This window comes from Maylandia zebra, linkage group LG12, assembly GCF_041146795.1.
Source record: "Maylandia zebra isolate NMK-2024a linkage group LG12, Mzebra_GT3a, whole genome shotgun sequence".
In the NCBI taxonomy this organism is placed as follows: domain Eukaryota; kingdom Metazoa; phylum Chordata; class Actinopteri; order Cichliformes; family Cichlidae; genus Maylandia; species Maylandia zebra.
Genome location: NC_135178.1, coordinates 25545910 through 25561899, shown reverse-complemented (window position 1 = coordinate 25561899; position 15990 = coordinate 25545910).

Here is a 15990-nt window from a genome sequence, read left to right as displayed (position 1 = left end):
ATGCGTCTCTCTTGTGTGGAAAGTGCTGCTGAGGTTTTAATGTGCTCTATTCACGAAAAAAATGATAAAATTTAAATATCAAAATGAGATAAAACATCTCAAATCTGATTTGGAGTTAACGAAATATAATATCAACTAACAATTAACTTCATATGACATAAACAATATACAGATCGGTCACATTTGTCTCACCCTCGTAGTTCCCCGGTTTTTGGAGGTACTCTGAGCATCTCAGTGATTTTTTTTTAATTTATTCCTTTGCATTTTGCCAGGCTGACTCACATGTTGTGATCAGGGTTGATCACAATGTGTGAGTCACATTAACAGTGGAGCTGGTTGTAGATTTTCTGTAAGAACCCCCCCCCCCAAAACAGCAGAGTTTGTACTTCCTGACAGTGATGAAAAGTTTAACCTGCCAAAGAGGATAATGATGCACTTTCTCCATCAGTGCCTGGTACCCTGCTGGCATGATCATTGACAAAAGCAGATGGTGGCATATAATATGTTCTCCTAAGACAATTGCTGCCTCCAGTTTCTACATGACCAGTACACCTGCAGTATCTGCTGGCAGCCAAAAAACCTTGTATCCGACCCCTCTTAAATCAGATGCAGACTCTTTGTACATGTACATGCCTTCTTGAGCAGGGGGAACTTGCATACGTTGCAAATGTTTAATCCAATATAGCAGGGGTGACAAACATAAGGCCAGGCGATCAGAATCAGTCTGTAAAAGGATGCAATACAGCCCCCTGGATGGCTTTGGAAAATGTTAAGGAGGGCATAAATTTTGGACTTATTTTTTTACTGTACTGATAAAGAACTTCCCCATGGCTATTTATACTACACCAAATTAATAAATAATAGTTAAATATTTAAAAAAAATAATAGAACAGTCTAATATAGAAATTTACAGTGAAACAATTACTTCTTTACACTGATGGAAAGGAGAGTTTCACTGGTCTGGACTTAAAGTAGGCTGTATGTAGCACATGATGTAAAATGAGTTTTACATCCCTGCATTACAGTATAGTGTGTTACCAGTGGTGTTGTTGGTGACTGTGGTCACGACTGCCATCAGATCATTAACAAACTCCTCCCATATAGTTTTGGGATGATCCTCGTCCTGTTATGATTATCCTCACCCTGTGAGGTACGATCTTGCCTTAAGCTCCAGACGAGGGTGATTGATGATCATTTTACATTTCCTCCACCCCTGAATATTCACATCATCCTCTGTCATCTTCTCACCAAGCTTCTTGTTAATGGTCTTGTCATTCTACCTTTAAATACTCTAGGAACAACAGTTAAGCCTGCAGTCTGAGAGCTCTAATGGGGTGATAAAAGGTCATTAAGATAAGATGGGGCCTGATTATTTAAGATCTGTTATGTGAGGAGCAGGTTTTTTAAATTAGATTTAAAATTGGATTTAACAGGCAGCCAGTGAAGAGAAGTCAATATAGGAGAAATATGCTCTCTACTTCTAGTCCCTGTCAGTAGTCATGCTGCAGAGATTCTGGATAAGCTGGAGGCTTTTCTGGGTTTTTTTTTTTTTAGTACATCTTGATAATAGTAAATTAGAATAGTCCAGGCTAGAAGGAATAAATGCATAACTAGTTTTTCAGTGTCACGCTGACGCAGGATGATTCGATATACAGGTTGAGACCAGGAGCATCTGTGATTGATTGATTGGCTGATTGCAATCATGGCACACAGCCAATCTGTGGGAACAATAATTCTGGCTGAGTTTTAGGGATGGGACTTATTTCCCTCAATGACATGCAAATCAGTTAGTAACTTTTATGTAAAGTGTTGTTTTTTTCTGGATTTTTAGTCTCCCTCCACTAAAAACAATCTTCTTCACTCACCTTTTCACTCACTGTGCATTTATACACCACTCTGAATTGAATCATTAGTTATTATTATTCATCATTGGCTTTCTTCCACAGCATGTCAGCATGCCTCTTCCCCATACCCCCAACAGGTTACAAAAGATGGAAGCCCTTTCCTGAGTCTGGTTCTGCCAGAGGTTTCTTCCTGTTAAAGGGAGTTTTTCCTTCCCACTGTCACTCTGTATTATTGTAGGGTCTTTACCTTACAATATAAATTTCCCCAAAGTAACTATTGTTGTGATTTAGTACCTTATAAAAAAACAGAATTGAATTGAATTGTCAGCATTTTTCACAAATCTGAAAAGTCCCAAAAATCTGCCAAGAAGCCAGAAGCATTTGAATTTTGAGTGTATGTTTAATTTAGCACTGAGTGTGTCTGCTAATAATGTGCTAATAATGTGAAATGCTGATTGCCTATGGGGCTAGTTGAAACTTTAACATTTAGATATCACTGGCAATGAAGACATTCTTAAAGAGGAAACAACAACATCGTCACATCAGCCAATATTTCCCATTAAATGCCAGAATACCACACAGAGTTGGTCTGTTGAAAAGTAAAACCAAGACAGATGTCTTGCCTGTTGTCTGGGGCTGATATGGTGGCAATCAGTAAGATCTCTTCAATGTTGTCTGTTGCTGTGCAGAACTGGCTTGTAAACATACACCAACATTATCTCAGTTCTTCATCCCCAATTTGATTTTCCCAAAACGTTGGCCATGCTGCTCCAGATGAGGCACGACTGGGTCTGCTTCTTGCCATGGTACACTGCTATACAAAAATGGAACTTTTTGTTCCTGCTTTCTCAACATTGGGAATTTATAGGGCAGCTGCTGCAGATGTTCTCATAAAGAAAGCCCAAACACTGATGTCAAACGGTTTACATACTACACTACATCTCACACACGCTTGTTCTCTCACTGAATCACAAGGAACCTTTTCTGGCCCCGTTAGAAATTCACGACTCAGACAGATAGAGTTGAGATAAATAGATCACTGGCTTCTGGCAAAACCTTCTCATTTTCAAAATTGACTAATTGATTTTTTTGAGATATTGTGCCAAGTGCTGGATTTTGATTTTTCATTTCTGAAATCAGTTGCTGGTTTTCAAACTTAGCTTCTTCTTGATCAAATTGGAGGAGAAAAAATATGTACTTTATTTTATCACTGCTCTTTTTTATGTTGGAAAAACTTGATAGAAACCCAGAATATATAGCAGCCTTCTTGGGAACCTACTTGCCTTCAAGAAAGCCCATGTTGTCTCTACTTGCCTTTCAGCTTGAGCCAGCTCTATAACCAGACACATTCTAACTATGTGTCCTGATTTCTGAACTGCCAAAGAAATATAAGATGGAAGTGGTCAGATCCAGCACTGAAATAAAAATAATAAAAATGTGAAAATAAATAGTGGCAAGTAAAACAGTGTGCATAGATTATTCATTCAGGTGTGCAGAGATATTAACTAATTGTAGCCACCCGTAAAAATGTATCTTTATCTGGTGCATAAATGTACATTTATCGGCTACTGTTGTACTATTTTGTGTCTATATCATCATGGAAAAAATGCAGCACCTAAAGTTGTGATTATAAATCTCTCGTACATTATACATCACCCAATAAACCAAACAATAGTAAAATTCCAAATCGATCTAGCTGATCTATAAGATATTTACTTATGTATGAGCAGTGTTGGGGAGTAACGGAATACATGTACCGCCGTTACGTATTTAAAATACAAAATATGAGTAAATGTATTCTGTTACAGTTACCGTTTAAAAAGGTGGTATTTAGAATACAGTTACTTTGTTGAAATAAATGGATTACACTGTTTCCCTGTTTCATATTGTGGCGGTGTTGTGGCAAAAAGTGATTGTCTGCCAAAAACTGATTTCCGGTATTTGCCAAAAAGCGATTGCTCATATTTAAAGTGCTATAAGTAACTTGTTGGGCTATAATATGTTAAACATATGTCAAATGCATCCCTTATGAATGACATAAAGTCATCTTGAGCCACAAACAACATTCGTGTAACAAGATACAAGCCGCAATCAGTTTTTGGCAGCGACTTTTATATAACCTTTATTTATGCAGTAAAAAAAATCTCATTAACATTAAAAATGTATTTTGTAAGAGTAAGTTGCCCAACAGGACAGCAGAAACGGCAGCAAATATTACAATAGTTCTGTAAAAATATTTTAAGTGGGGATAAAGGACCGGATTGGTTATAATGTAAGTACAAGTTGTAAAGATACTTAAAAAACAGATAATTTTTTAATTCTTTATGTAACCCCTTTGTATCCCCTGTTCACTGAAGTCTATTTACGAACATACGTAAAGATATTACACATAAAAAATACACAGAAACACTGGAAATCAGTTTTTGGCAGACAATCACTTTTTGGCACAACAGCGGGTCAGGACTGTTTGGTTTTGTTTGACAGCTACGTTCTGTTGTTCCAGGCGGCAGCGTTACGGTTGCCATGGTTACATGGTGTAAAATATCAACTCCAGTGACATATTTACATCAGGACGCTCTCTCTCTGCGTGTTTCCTGGGTGAGAGAGGCCTTTTTGTTGTTGTTGTTGTGCTAGGCTAATAGGCAGAATGCTACAGGTATAGCTCTAAAGAATGTAGCATCATAGGCAGTGTAGTCCGTGCTGCAGGGAGAATGGACTGCCATACCCGTTATGTGTCTGTGAGCGAGGGAGAAAAAGGAAAAGTCGGAGCTGTCATCGAGCAGAAACGGGAGCTGGGAGCATGTAAATATAATAATAACCACTGCAGCCAAGAAGAGTGCCTGACGAGCCCAGGTGTAAGTACGCTATTAAGACTCGATTGTATGCTGTGTTTGTGTTTTCCTTCGAAACAATAAGTTCCGTTGGAGCAGCCTTTCAACGCCTCTGTCTGTCTCTCGCAAGCAAAGTTGACCCAGACAACAAAGTAAAGCTATTTTTCGGCTACGAGCCGACAGGGACCCCGCCGTATTAGCCAGAGGTCCCTTTACTACAGTTCGGAGACGCGGACCTTCAGTAACAGTAATAAATCACAGCAATAGTACATTCACGTAGTTGTAAGCAGTATGATAATATATTAAGTAATCCAAAGTATTCAGAATACGTTAATCTCATCGAGTAACGTAACGGAATACGTTACAGAATACATTTTGGGGCATGTATTTTGTAATCTGTAATGGAATACATTTTAAAAGTAACCTTCCCAACACTGTGTACGAGAAGTAACATGCATGGTGGTATTTTTGGCCTGCGGCAGTGACTTCTTCTGAAATGTGGCTAAATAGAAACTAAACTAAATAGAAAAAAAATTCCATTTTGCCAAAGAACTCTTAAGTACAATTGCAACGAGTTAGTTTTCACTTCTGTTAAGTAATAACTTTTTTTTATAACATTCTTGCTGTCTCAGCTTTGTGCTTTCTTGAGATGAATATTTAACATTGTAATCTCTTAAAACAGAAAAGAAATATTTTCTAATTTATTCTAATTAGGTCAGAGTGTTGCATTCTCTTGCATTCATGGTGAAATTTCCCCACTGGCTTTCCTAGGAACCCACCTGTATTGACTTAAGAACATGCACTTTTGTGGACAAGGTGTTTCCTGCAGCAGTAGCTTTAATCTCAGTCGGATTTATTCGCCTCAGTTGAGGTTTGATTCAGATAAAACAGTGTTGGACCAGCCATGGGTGAAACTTCTGTCGTACGTTGTAATCAGCGCCTAGAAAGACCTGAATGGAAGTCTTGTCCCGCACTCGGGAGCTTCGGAAATACTCCTGTGTTCCACGTCCTCTCTCTCATGAGTCAGAAAGTCCACTATGAGCCAAAAGCAATTACCACTGTGCCAAAAATGACAGTTTCAACTTCATAAACACTGATTGCACAGACGGAAAATTAGGTTGATAATTCATGCTTTTCTCTTTGTCGCAGTTGTTTCATTCATCTGTTTAATTCATTCATGGTATAAGTGTGTCCTGCAAAAGCTGAAATAGTTTAATTTAAATTAAGTAAGATGTCTAAGAGCAACATATCCACAAAGCCTTAATTAAATGAGTGTGGATTTTTCAAAAAGAGGAACATTTCTGACACGTTTTCACTTTTTTTTGTACCAGTTGCATTTGTTTCATAGTAATGGTCTTTTTGCTGTAGAGCTAATCTTTCTCTAACCATTCGTGGTAGTATAATCCTAGGGAATGATCTTACTTTTATGAAGACTTTCTTTCAATTCCTCCAGTTGTCAATACGTACTTTTCAAATTAATGAAAAATATCAGGAATTCCATGAGGTAATTTCTTTAAACTGGCCACAGAAGGATAGAATAAAGAGATTTTAGATGTGAAATAGCTAACAAAACATCTTTCTGTCATAATTTTTTTTAATCCTCACTCTAAATGTGTACTACTACAAAATTTGACAGAAGTGAATCATTTTAATTCAATTCAATTTTATTTATATAGCAGGAAATTTACCTTTGAGGAAGTGCTTTGGTGACATTGGGAGGAAAAATGTCCTTTTAATGGGACGAAACCTCTGGCAGAACCAGGCTCAGGGAGGAGTCGCCATCTGGCATAACTAGCTGGGGTGAGTGGAGGAAGACAAAAAAATCATACATGTGCAAATGGTCAAAGGAGAAACTTTACTGTGACATTGAAATGTTCCGAAAACCCCCCGAAAAAAACTTCTTGGCCATTATTCAACACCATTACTCAATTATTAACATTTCATAATGTTCATACATTTGGTTGGATACAGATCTTGGGTTCCCACTCTGAACCTGCGGTGACTGTACGGATCTTTTGTCTATGTGCTATGCATTTTAAATATGAATACATGAATATAAACTTTATTTTGACCAGCGGGGGAGTTCTGCAACTCCCAGGCAGTAATTGTAGTTTTGAATACAGTTAATAAGACAATTTGCATCACAGACTTCTGACATGATTACATCCTTAGAGACTGCACCACTCCAAATCATAGGCAGTATGCAATTAAGACTGTCATCTATGTATTTATATTGTTTTAAAGATGCCAGGATGTCTCAGAATCACTTCAAATTGTGTTGTCACAGCTGCAATTTTTTGAAATCCACCTATTATCTTGTCATTGTCTCATTTATCATTATGAATGTAAGAGCTAGTCACAGTAAATAGTGTCCATTTAGCAAGGCTGGAGACAAAAGTGCTGTAGTTCTTTTTAATAAAGTTATATAAGGCTCAAATAAACTTTAATCATTATCCATTATCTCATCCAAACTCCTCTTGCTCTCACACACTCGCTCCTCCAAAAGCTGATAATTAACCTCCCTCTAAATGTCAGAGTGCTCTCAGGCCTGCGGCCACACTGAAACGGTAAAAGGTAAATATACAAAACCACTTTTTGTCATTCAGATTTCATAAGTGGAGAATCCTTCAGCCTCTGTTGAGCAGTTTGGGGCCACAGACAGATGATGACGCAACGTATTCTGCTCAGCAAATTGATTTACAACGTAGAAGCCTCTAATGACCCGAATTTGATGGCTGGTCCCCTTTGTCCTGCAGTGAGATGGAAAACTCTGCAGAGCAACATATTTACAATCACACTGCCTCTCATTACACTGCAACCCCATAGAAGAGCCTTTTGTTTGTCCTCTTTGGCCACACTACCAGAAAGCCCATCAACCAGAAAGTATAACTGACTGTGGAGTCTGTTCATGTCTGTGTGTGTGTGCTCTTGTGCTTGTGTAGCTGGCATCTTGCTACAAAATTCTCCACAGGGCCTTAAAAAAAACAAAAAAACAGCTGATTAGATCGCTGACAACAAGAGTGTTAAACTGCAGGACAGAAACGCAATGGAAAGAGGGAAACGCGTCCGATTTCTGCCTGTGTTACTCCACTCTGGTAATAATCACACTCTTCCTGCCAGGCATGTTGGGCAAGCATGGATTGTCTGATACTGAAATAAAATAACTGGACCCTAGACAATATTTTCCCCACTTCCACTCTTCTGAACCACCCCTAACCCAACACTGACTGCAAGTCAAAGAACTGCATGACTGCACGTCTCAACAATGAGGCCACACAAAAAGCACAGATTCAGCAGAACTGGATGTCCATTTCTCAGGCGTTTAAGCATGCAATTATGCTCCCCTTTGCTCACCAATTCACAAACAGGATTAGGGGGGAGTACAACGTGGTATCTGTAGTAGTTCACTAAGTGCAGAAGGATCTGTGGAGACACTGCTATCTTGATTGGCAGGATTTTAAAGTTGTTGCACGTGAAATACCTAAGGGCTTGTGTAGTTGTGAGATTTCATTTGCGTGAGAGCTGGCAGTTTCATGCATAGTTGTATTTTTATGTATCTTGTGTTAATGTACTGTCTTTTTGAGTTTTTGAATATCTGCATGTGTTTATATATTTGTATGGGTATTCAGTGAGATGTTTTACTGTGGGGAGCAGCCCTGCTGCGGGTAGGCCGTGCATCCATGCATCCACACATATTCACCATATGGGGTCCAGAGGGGCTTTCAGGGCCAGGCCAGGCCATGCTTATGGACCATTTAGCACACATTGCTTTCTCCTTCATGGCTACACTGCATTTCTCCTGATACACAAATCAGAGGTGGAAACTTCACAGTGAATAGAGAAAGACTCCACAGAGAAAACAGAATGATATACAAATCTGTACTTATTGGAATACCAACACAATTTTCCATTTGCCTTTTATGCTGGTTCCTTGATACTTTGGATATTCTCTATTTAAATCTGTCAGCAGTACTGCGGGCAGTTAGTGTGACCTGTCAAAGCTGACTATTGTGAAATGTAATCATATACCAAGTTAAGAGAAATATGGCCTCGGGGTAGTATAGTATAGTATAGTAGTTTAGCACAGCCATTTCACCTTTTACTTGAACCCAACAGCTGATTTAAATGTGTCCAAATATACAGTGGAAACATTTAAACGATTTAAACTCATAACTCATATAAAATGAGTAGTACATATATTCTACTGCATGTCACATATTGAGTTGAAAAAAATGTTTTTATTCAGTATTCTTGATTTGAGGAAACATTTTGAGATTCCATTAAGAAGTCTAAATGTAGAATGAGGCTGTTAAAAAACTAAGTACACCTCATGATTCAGTAGCTTGTAGAACCAACTGTAGCAGCAATAACTTAAAGTAATCGTTTTTTTCTATTACTTTATCATTCTCTGACATCACTGTGGACGACTTTTGGCCCACTCTTGATAATATTGTTTCAGTTCTCTGAATTTGCGTCATGCACAGCTTACTTAAAGCTGTGCCACAGCATTTCAGCCGAGTTAAGGTCTGGACTTTCACTGACCACTGTAGCGCTTTGATTCTTCATTTTCAGTCATTCTTTTGGAGATTTGCAGCTGTGCAGGGGTGTAATTTCCAAGGGGGGTTAGGGGGATTATGATCCCCGCAATAAACAGACCCAACCAATATAAGACCCCAATAAAATTATGAATTGTTCAGCACAAAGTTACGCCGATGCAGCTATGCTTAGGTTTGTTGTCCTGTTGCATGACACAGTTTGGACCAGTCAGGCAGATGGCCTCACATCTCACTCTAGAGTACTTTAGTATACAGAGTTTATGGTTGACTCATTGAAAAGTGCCAAGGCTGCAAAACAAAACAAGCTCAAATCGTTACCCCTCCACCACCATGCTCGACACTTGGTATGAGGTATTTGTGCTCATACGCTGTGTTTGGATTCCACTAAACAGGGTGCTGTGGGTACTTGCTGTGATTGATTTATATTTTAGCAACAGAAGAGCGTATAGCCTTATTTGATGTCAGAAGTGTGCAGACTGTCTAAAGAAAATAATTTTTGTTAATTTTGGGTTCACTATGTGGTGGTCTTTGGTTGGAATGCACTTAGGTTTGTAATCCAAAGGTGTTATTTAATTTAATGAGTGCCTGCAGTTCAGTGATTTGATATTATTATCAGGATAAGTCATTTTCTGCCCCCAGAACAGCTTAAAATATATAATTCTATAACATTAAAACAGGGCACATTTAATCTTCTTTTTTTGTTGTTGCTACTTTTCCATATCTCCACTCTCCTTTCATCCATCCCTCACTCTTCTGATTTGTCTGTGTGTGGTCTAGAGACATTGTAAATCCCCAGCTCATGCATGGTGCCACCCAATGCGACGTTTAGGTCTCCTTATCCGCAGTATCAGCCCAACCCAGTCAAGGTCATTTATGCCTTTCAAAATTTCTCAAAGAAGACTTAATGATCTCTTTCTACATACATAAACAGACTGTATCTTAACACTCTGATATGCAAAAAACTCTTAACTTATCTGTCCTTGTGGAAAAGTTAGCTATGTTAATACAGTTTTTACAATTTTCCTGATGGATGGATACTCTGACAGTCATGTAAGATAACTTACTTCTTATCTATTTGTTCCTCTCGGTCAGTCATTGTCAGTACAAATCAGTAGAAGTGTTCATAAATGTTATATTTTATATGGAATTTATTTTAAATTATGTGTAACTCCAGTGTACAAATACCTAACGAAGCATTTGTGTTGTCTCCTAATTTATTTCCTAATTTTTTTCCACTGGAAAAATCCTTCTTTATATGACTCGACTGTTTCTTTCTTTTTGTCTGTTTTGCACATCCTCTCTTTTACCTGGATATTCCAGAACTGACTACTATGCAAGCTATAGCGTTAGACACAGATGGTGGTGACAGAGAAGGGATTAATCTCATTCAGCTCTGAGGCCCTGGGAACAGTGGAGGCGTTGAAAAATAAAGCCTTAATTCCTGAGTTTTGGCCTGACTGGCTGGGTGGTCTCACAGGCACAAATATCATACTAAGTGACCATCCTCTCTACAGTTCACATCAGCCTTTTCAAACAAACACTGGGGCAGAACCCATTGCTAGAATGGCAATTGAGATATGCAACAGTGGGCATGCAACCTCTGCTCTGCCTGGGTCAGGCTGGCCTGAGAGAAGATGAAATGTGGGAACAGTGTGAGAGAGCTATAATGAAGAAGGAGCAAAACTGAACGGGTGACCATTTAAAACAGTGGGAACGAGTTAGACGGTATGAAGGGAGGAGAGGAAAGAGAAAAAGAAAGAGAGTCATGGAGAGATCTTTGCTTGCTCTGTGTGTGGTCTGAAGACCTCCAAGCTTGTTCCGGGCTGACTGTGTCCTTCCTGGGCTCAGAGAAGAAGGGGCCAAAAAAAAAGGAGAAGACGCCTGCACAATAAAAGGGAATGTTTGCCTTTGCTTGTGTAAGAGCACGAATGAGTAAACTTTTCTTTTATGTGGAATAAGCAGGCAAACACTGGCATGTTTGGCCCGCCATGGGGAGATTACTGTGTTATTTGCAAATATATCAGCTAGCCTGCCAAACAGAGCTCTTTTCACCGGGCATTCACCCAGGAAGAACGGAGCCTCGCTCTGTGACGCATAGTAGTTTTTCGAAACACTTGTGCACCTGTGTGGATTTTGGTGGATGAACTTGACAAGATGAATTTTCCAAATAGCCAAAACATATTATAGATATCCTTATATTACATGTTGGTTTTCAAGCTAGTAAAATAAGTGCATTGTAGGCGAGCTGTTGTGCATTGAATTGCTATAAAGCATGTGCTTATCTCCATTTAGGGCAGTAAAAAAATTTCAAAATTTGTTGCAAAACGCAAAAGTAGCCAATTTAAAGATGTTAAAACTCAAACTCATTTAAATTTAAACACAGTCATGGAAAACAACAGATATCACTGCACATGCACAAATACTTCAAATGTGTCTGCAAGTCACAGAAATGTGCACATGCATGCACAATATGTAAGCAGTGGTTCCCTGGACAACCCAATAGCTGTGTGAGCATAATTATATAAATGCATGAATATAGTACACGCACACACACTCACAAACCCAAACACAGCACACGCCCACATACATCAAATACAAATACTTGTGTTCAATTAAAATCAACACTGACTAAGGTCTCAAACCCTGAAATCATTTCCAGAGACATTTTGTGTCTCTCCAGTGAAATGTAGGTTGTGCCTCAGTCGAGGGGACTGTAAAGGCTCGGAGTGAGGAGGTCTGGCCCTGAACAGACAGGGTTACATATGAGTCCACTGCTGTGTGCCCCAAATACAGAGAACTGAATACCCTTCTTCAAATAAAGACTCTGATTAGACTCCATCAGTCATCTGTTAGCACTGAACCACAGGGTTTTTTCACCTTCAAGCTGGAGGAGAACAGATGTTGACAGATAAACACACTTATGCACAGGCACACACACACATTCACATGCACAGACAACATCCTGAGGCCAGATATGGGACCTATATGCAACCCTAATTCTGTTTAATGTAAATAAAAAACAGAATTAAATGATTTGAAAATCTCATAAACCCATGTTTTATTCACAATAGAACAGAGAAAACATATCAAATGTTTAAAATGAGACATCTTACAATTTAGTGAAAAACATTGGCTCGTTTTGAAATTAATGGCAGAAACATGTCTTAAAAAGTTGGAACGTGTGCAACAAAGGGCTGGAAAAGTAAGTGGTACTAAAAAGAAACAGCTGGGGGATCATTTTGCAACTAATTAGATTCATTAGCCAGTAATCAGTAACATGATTAAATATAAGAAGAGAATCTTTGAGAGGCAGAGATTTTCACAAGTAACGATGGGCAGAGGTTCACCAATCTGCAAAGGAAAAAAAACTGCATCTACAAATAGTGTAATATTTTCAGAATAATGCTCCTAAAAAATTGCAAACAAATAATATCATCATCATTCTGAGAAACTGGAGGAATCTCCATGTGCTGGGGACAAGGCTGAAAATCTGTATTGGATGATCTTAAAGCCCTCAGGCAGCACTGCCTTAAAACAGGCATGATTCTGTCATAGAAATCACTCTATGGGCCCAGTAACACATCCAGAAATCATTGTGTTTTATCCTGTCTTCCTCCCACCACCCTAAACTGGCCATGGCAAATGGCTGCCCTTTCCTGATCATGATTCTGTTACGTTATCTTCCTGTTAAAAGGGAATTTTTCCTTCCCACTGTCACCTAGTGCCTGTTTAAATGGGTTTGTTTGATTGTTGGGGATTTTATCTCTATTATTGTGGGGTCTTTGCCTTACAATATAAAGTGCCTTGAGACTGTTGTTGTGATTCAGTGCTACATAAATAAAATTGAATTGAATTGTCTGTGAACATAGTTCACCTTGCCATCCACAAATGCAGTTTAAAGCTCTACCATACAACAAAGAAGTCATGTGTAAACATGATCGAGAAACCCCACCATCTTCTCTGGGCCAAAAATCATTGAAAATGTGCAGAGACAGAAACGTACAGAGACAAAGATGAAAACTGTTCTGTGGTCAGATGAATGTAAATTTGATCATTATTTTTTGGAAAGAATGCATGCCATCTCCTCCAAACTAAAGAGGGGACATCCAACTTGTTGCCAGCACTCAGTTCAAAAGTCTGCATCTCTGCAGTTTAGGGGTTTATCAGGGGAAATAGATGGGATCTATACTTAAAGCTCACAGGCAATATCAAGTATGATATTCCTGTTCACTGACAACAAACGGTGTTTATGGGTTGTGTTAGGGTTTATCTGTGCTTCTGCAAAAATATATTTTGGGCAGAATCCAAAAAAACCCTCCAAAAACAAAACAGTGATTTATATTTTATGAATGATGTTATTTGTTATGTAGCATCTGGTTCAGGGTCATATCCAAAGTATTGCTATCTTCTTTTTCCCCATAGCACCTGATAGTTAACAAATTAGGGTATTTCCAGTGGGTCAGCTTCATCATCAGACAAAGTACTGGAACATTTGGAAAACACATGAGTATTTACATAGTGTTAGTATTCTCTACAGCACCTATTTCAACAGTGGGGGAAACAAACACATTAATTTTACATGCATGCAGAATCAGTTAGGATGAGGTTATCTGCAGGCAAACACTGAGGTATGGATGTAGTGTTTATCAAGTCAGGACTGCTTCTCAGAATTACAGCATGTGTTGAGGTCATTTGCCACAGCCCCACATGGATCCCAGTGCAAACAGGATGTCCTGTCTGACAGCTAGAAATAATCAGTCATTAGTCACTCTACCTTAGCAACGCACAAAGACACAAATACACAGTGCACACTGCTCACAAAGACTCTAGTCTGGTGTCTTTGTCACATCTTCAGCCCTGCTTTCATCTACAGATTCCTGCAAGTGGGCAAGCGTACAGATAACACATTATTTCTATATATCCAGACTTTACAATGGGATTGCGCCACCTGACGTAGTGAGCAAACTGGTTTTAGATTATGATAATTTACAAGATATACTTTTGATCAGCTGTGTTTTGTAGAAGAAGAAGAGTATAATGGTTAGAAGGCCATAAAAGGCATGGCTGTGAGGCTGTTACATGCACTTGTTAAATCCACTTGTCACTTTTATACACATTCAGAGACATATCCTGTGGTCCTTGGTGGGGTCATTCATAGCCTCATCTTTACTGTGGTAGTCCCTGGAGATGTAAACAGTTTGTGATGGGTCAGTGGTGTTTCTGCATAGGCACTGTTTGTCACCCAGCTATAGAGTCTAGGCAACAGCACAGCGGTAATGGTTTAACACTGCAACAAATCCTATATGCCAGATACGTTTTTATCAAATTTGAGGCAAAACAAGGTGTGTTGTAATGCTTCTATGTCATAGGAGGGGCAGATTTATTTATTTTTTTATTACAACCCATGGCTTGGTATTTTGCCATCAAACTGAATTAAAGCTGGAACAAAGGGGGAAGTCAAATTATATTATTTAGAACTTAGGAGTCTATCTATTTCCTATCTCCTACCACAATCTTATGAGTTGAATGGGTAAGTGTTTTGGGTTGGAGGTCTTTGCTTTAATGGCAAGTGGCAAATATTCTGATACTGGAAGGTAAAAATTAAAAAATTAATTAAATTAATTTTTTAATTTAAATGAACAAACTACAGAGGTCATTGTGTTTGGTCCCTGTGACTACTATGACTTTGGCCCTTTAGAAATTTATTTTAAAAAGACCCTTTGCGAGGAGTGATTTTTGACAGTAATCTGATGTTTGATAAACACATCAATGCTGTAATCAAAACCAGTTTCTTGCATCTTCAGCTACTTGTAAAAGTGAAGCCATCTCTCTGTTTTAGAGACTTTGAGAGAGCTATTCATAACTTCATTTCATCTCGCCTCAACATTTGTAATAGTTTGTAATAGGTTGTAATAGGTGTCAGTCTGTCATCAATTAGCCGACTGCAGCTCCAAAATGCTGTAACACGATTACTAACTTGCATGCGCAAGTGAGATCACACATCCCCAATACTAGCATCCTTACACTGGTTGCCAGTTAGTTTTTGAATTGATTTTAAGATTTTATTATTCGTTTTTAAGGCATTGCACGAGTTAGTACCCTCATACCTTTCTAATCTTTCGAATTGGTACACTCTTGCAAGATCATTGAGGTCTGCAGATCAAGTGCTCCTAGCTGTCCCAAGCTCCAGATTAAAGCACAGAGGAAATTGGCCTTTGCTGTGGCTGCTCCTACACTGTGGCACAAACTGCTCCTTCACATCAGGACCTCCCCAACATTAGATACTTTCAAAACCTGTTTTAAAACCTTTCTCACTGAAGTCTTCTCATTTTATGCTTCTTTTCTTAAATTTTGTCATTTCTTCCTATTTTTATCTCTTTTGATTATTTGAAATGTACAGCACTGTCAACAGTTGTTGTTTTAAATGTACTATATAAGTAAATTTGATTTTTGACTAATTTTACATTAGTACAATGTAAAATATTAATCTAGTCAACTGAAATTTGCTTGATTTGTATATATTTAGTTTATACTAAGCACCTTAAAGATTAAGTATTTGAATAAATAAACCTCTTACTTTATACATTTCAGTTGCATTTTACTCCGAATTATCGGTTCATGTTAGCTGAGGTTGAAATGTTTTTTCTTTTATAATGAAAACAAAGGATTTTGAATGAAAACAACGGAATTAGAATGTACAGAACAGAGTTTGAATGAAAACAACAGAATTTGAATCAAAACAATGGAAGTTTAAAACAA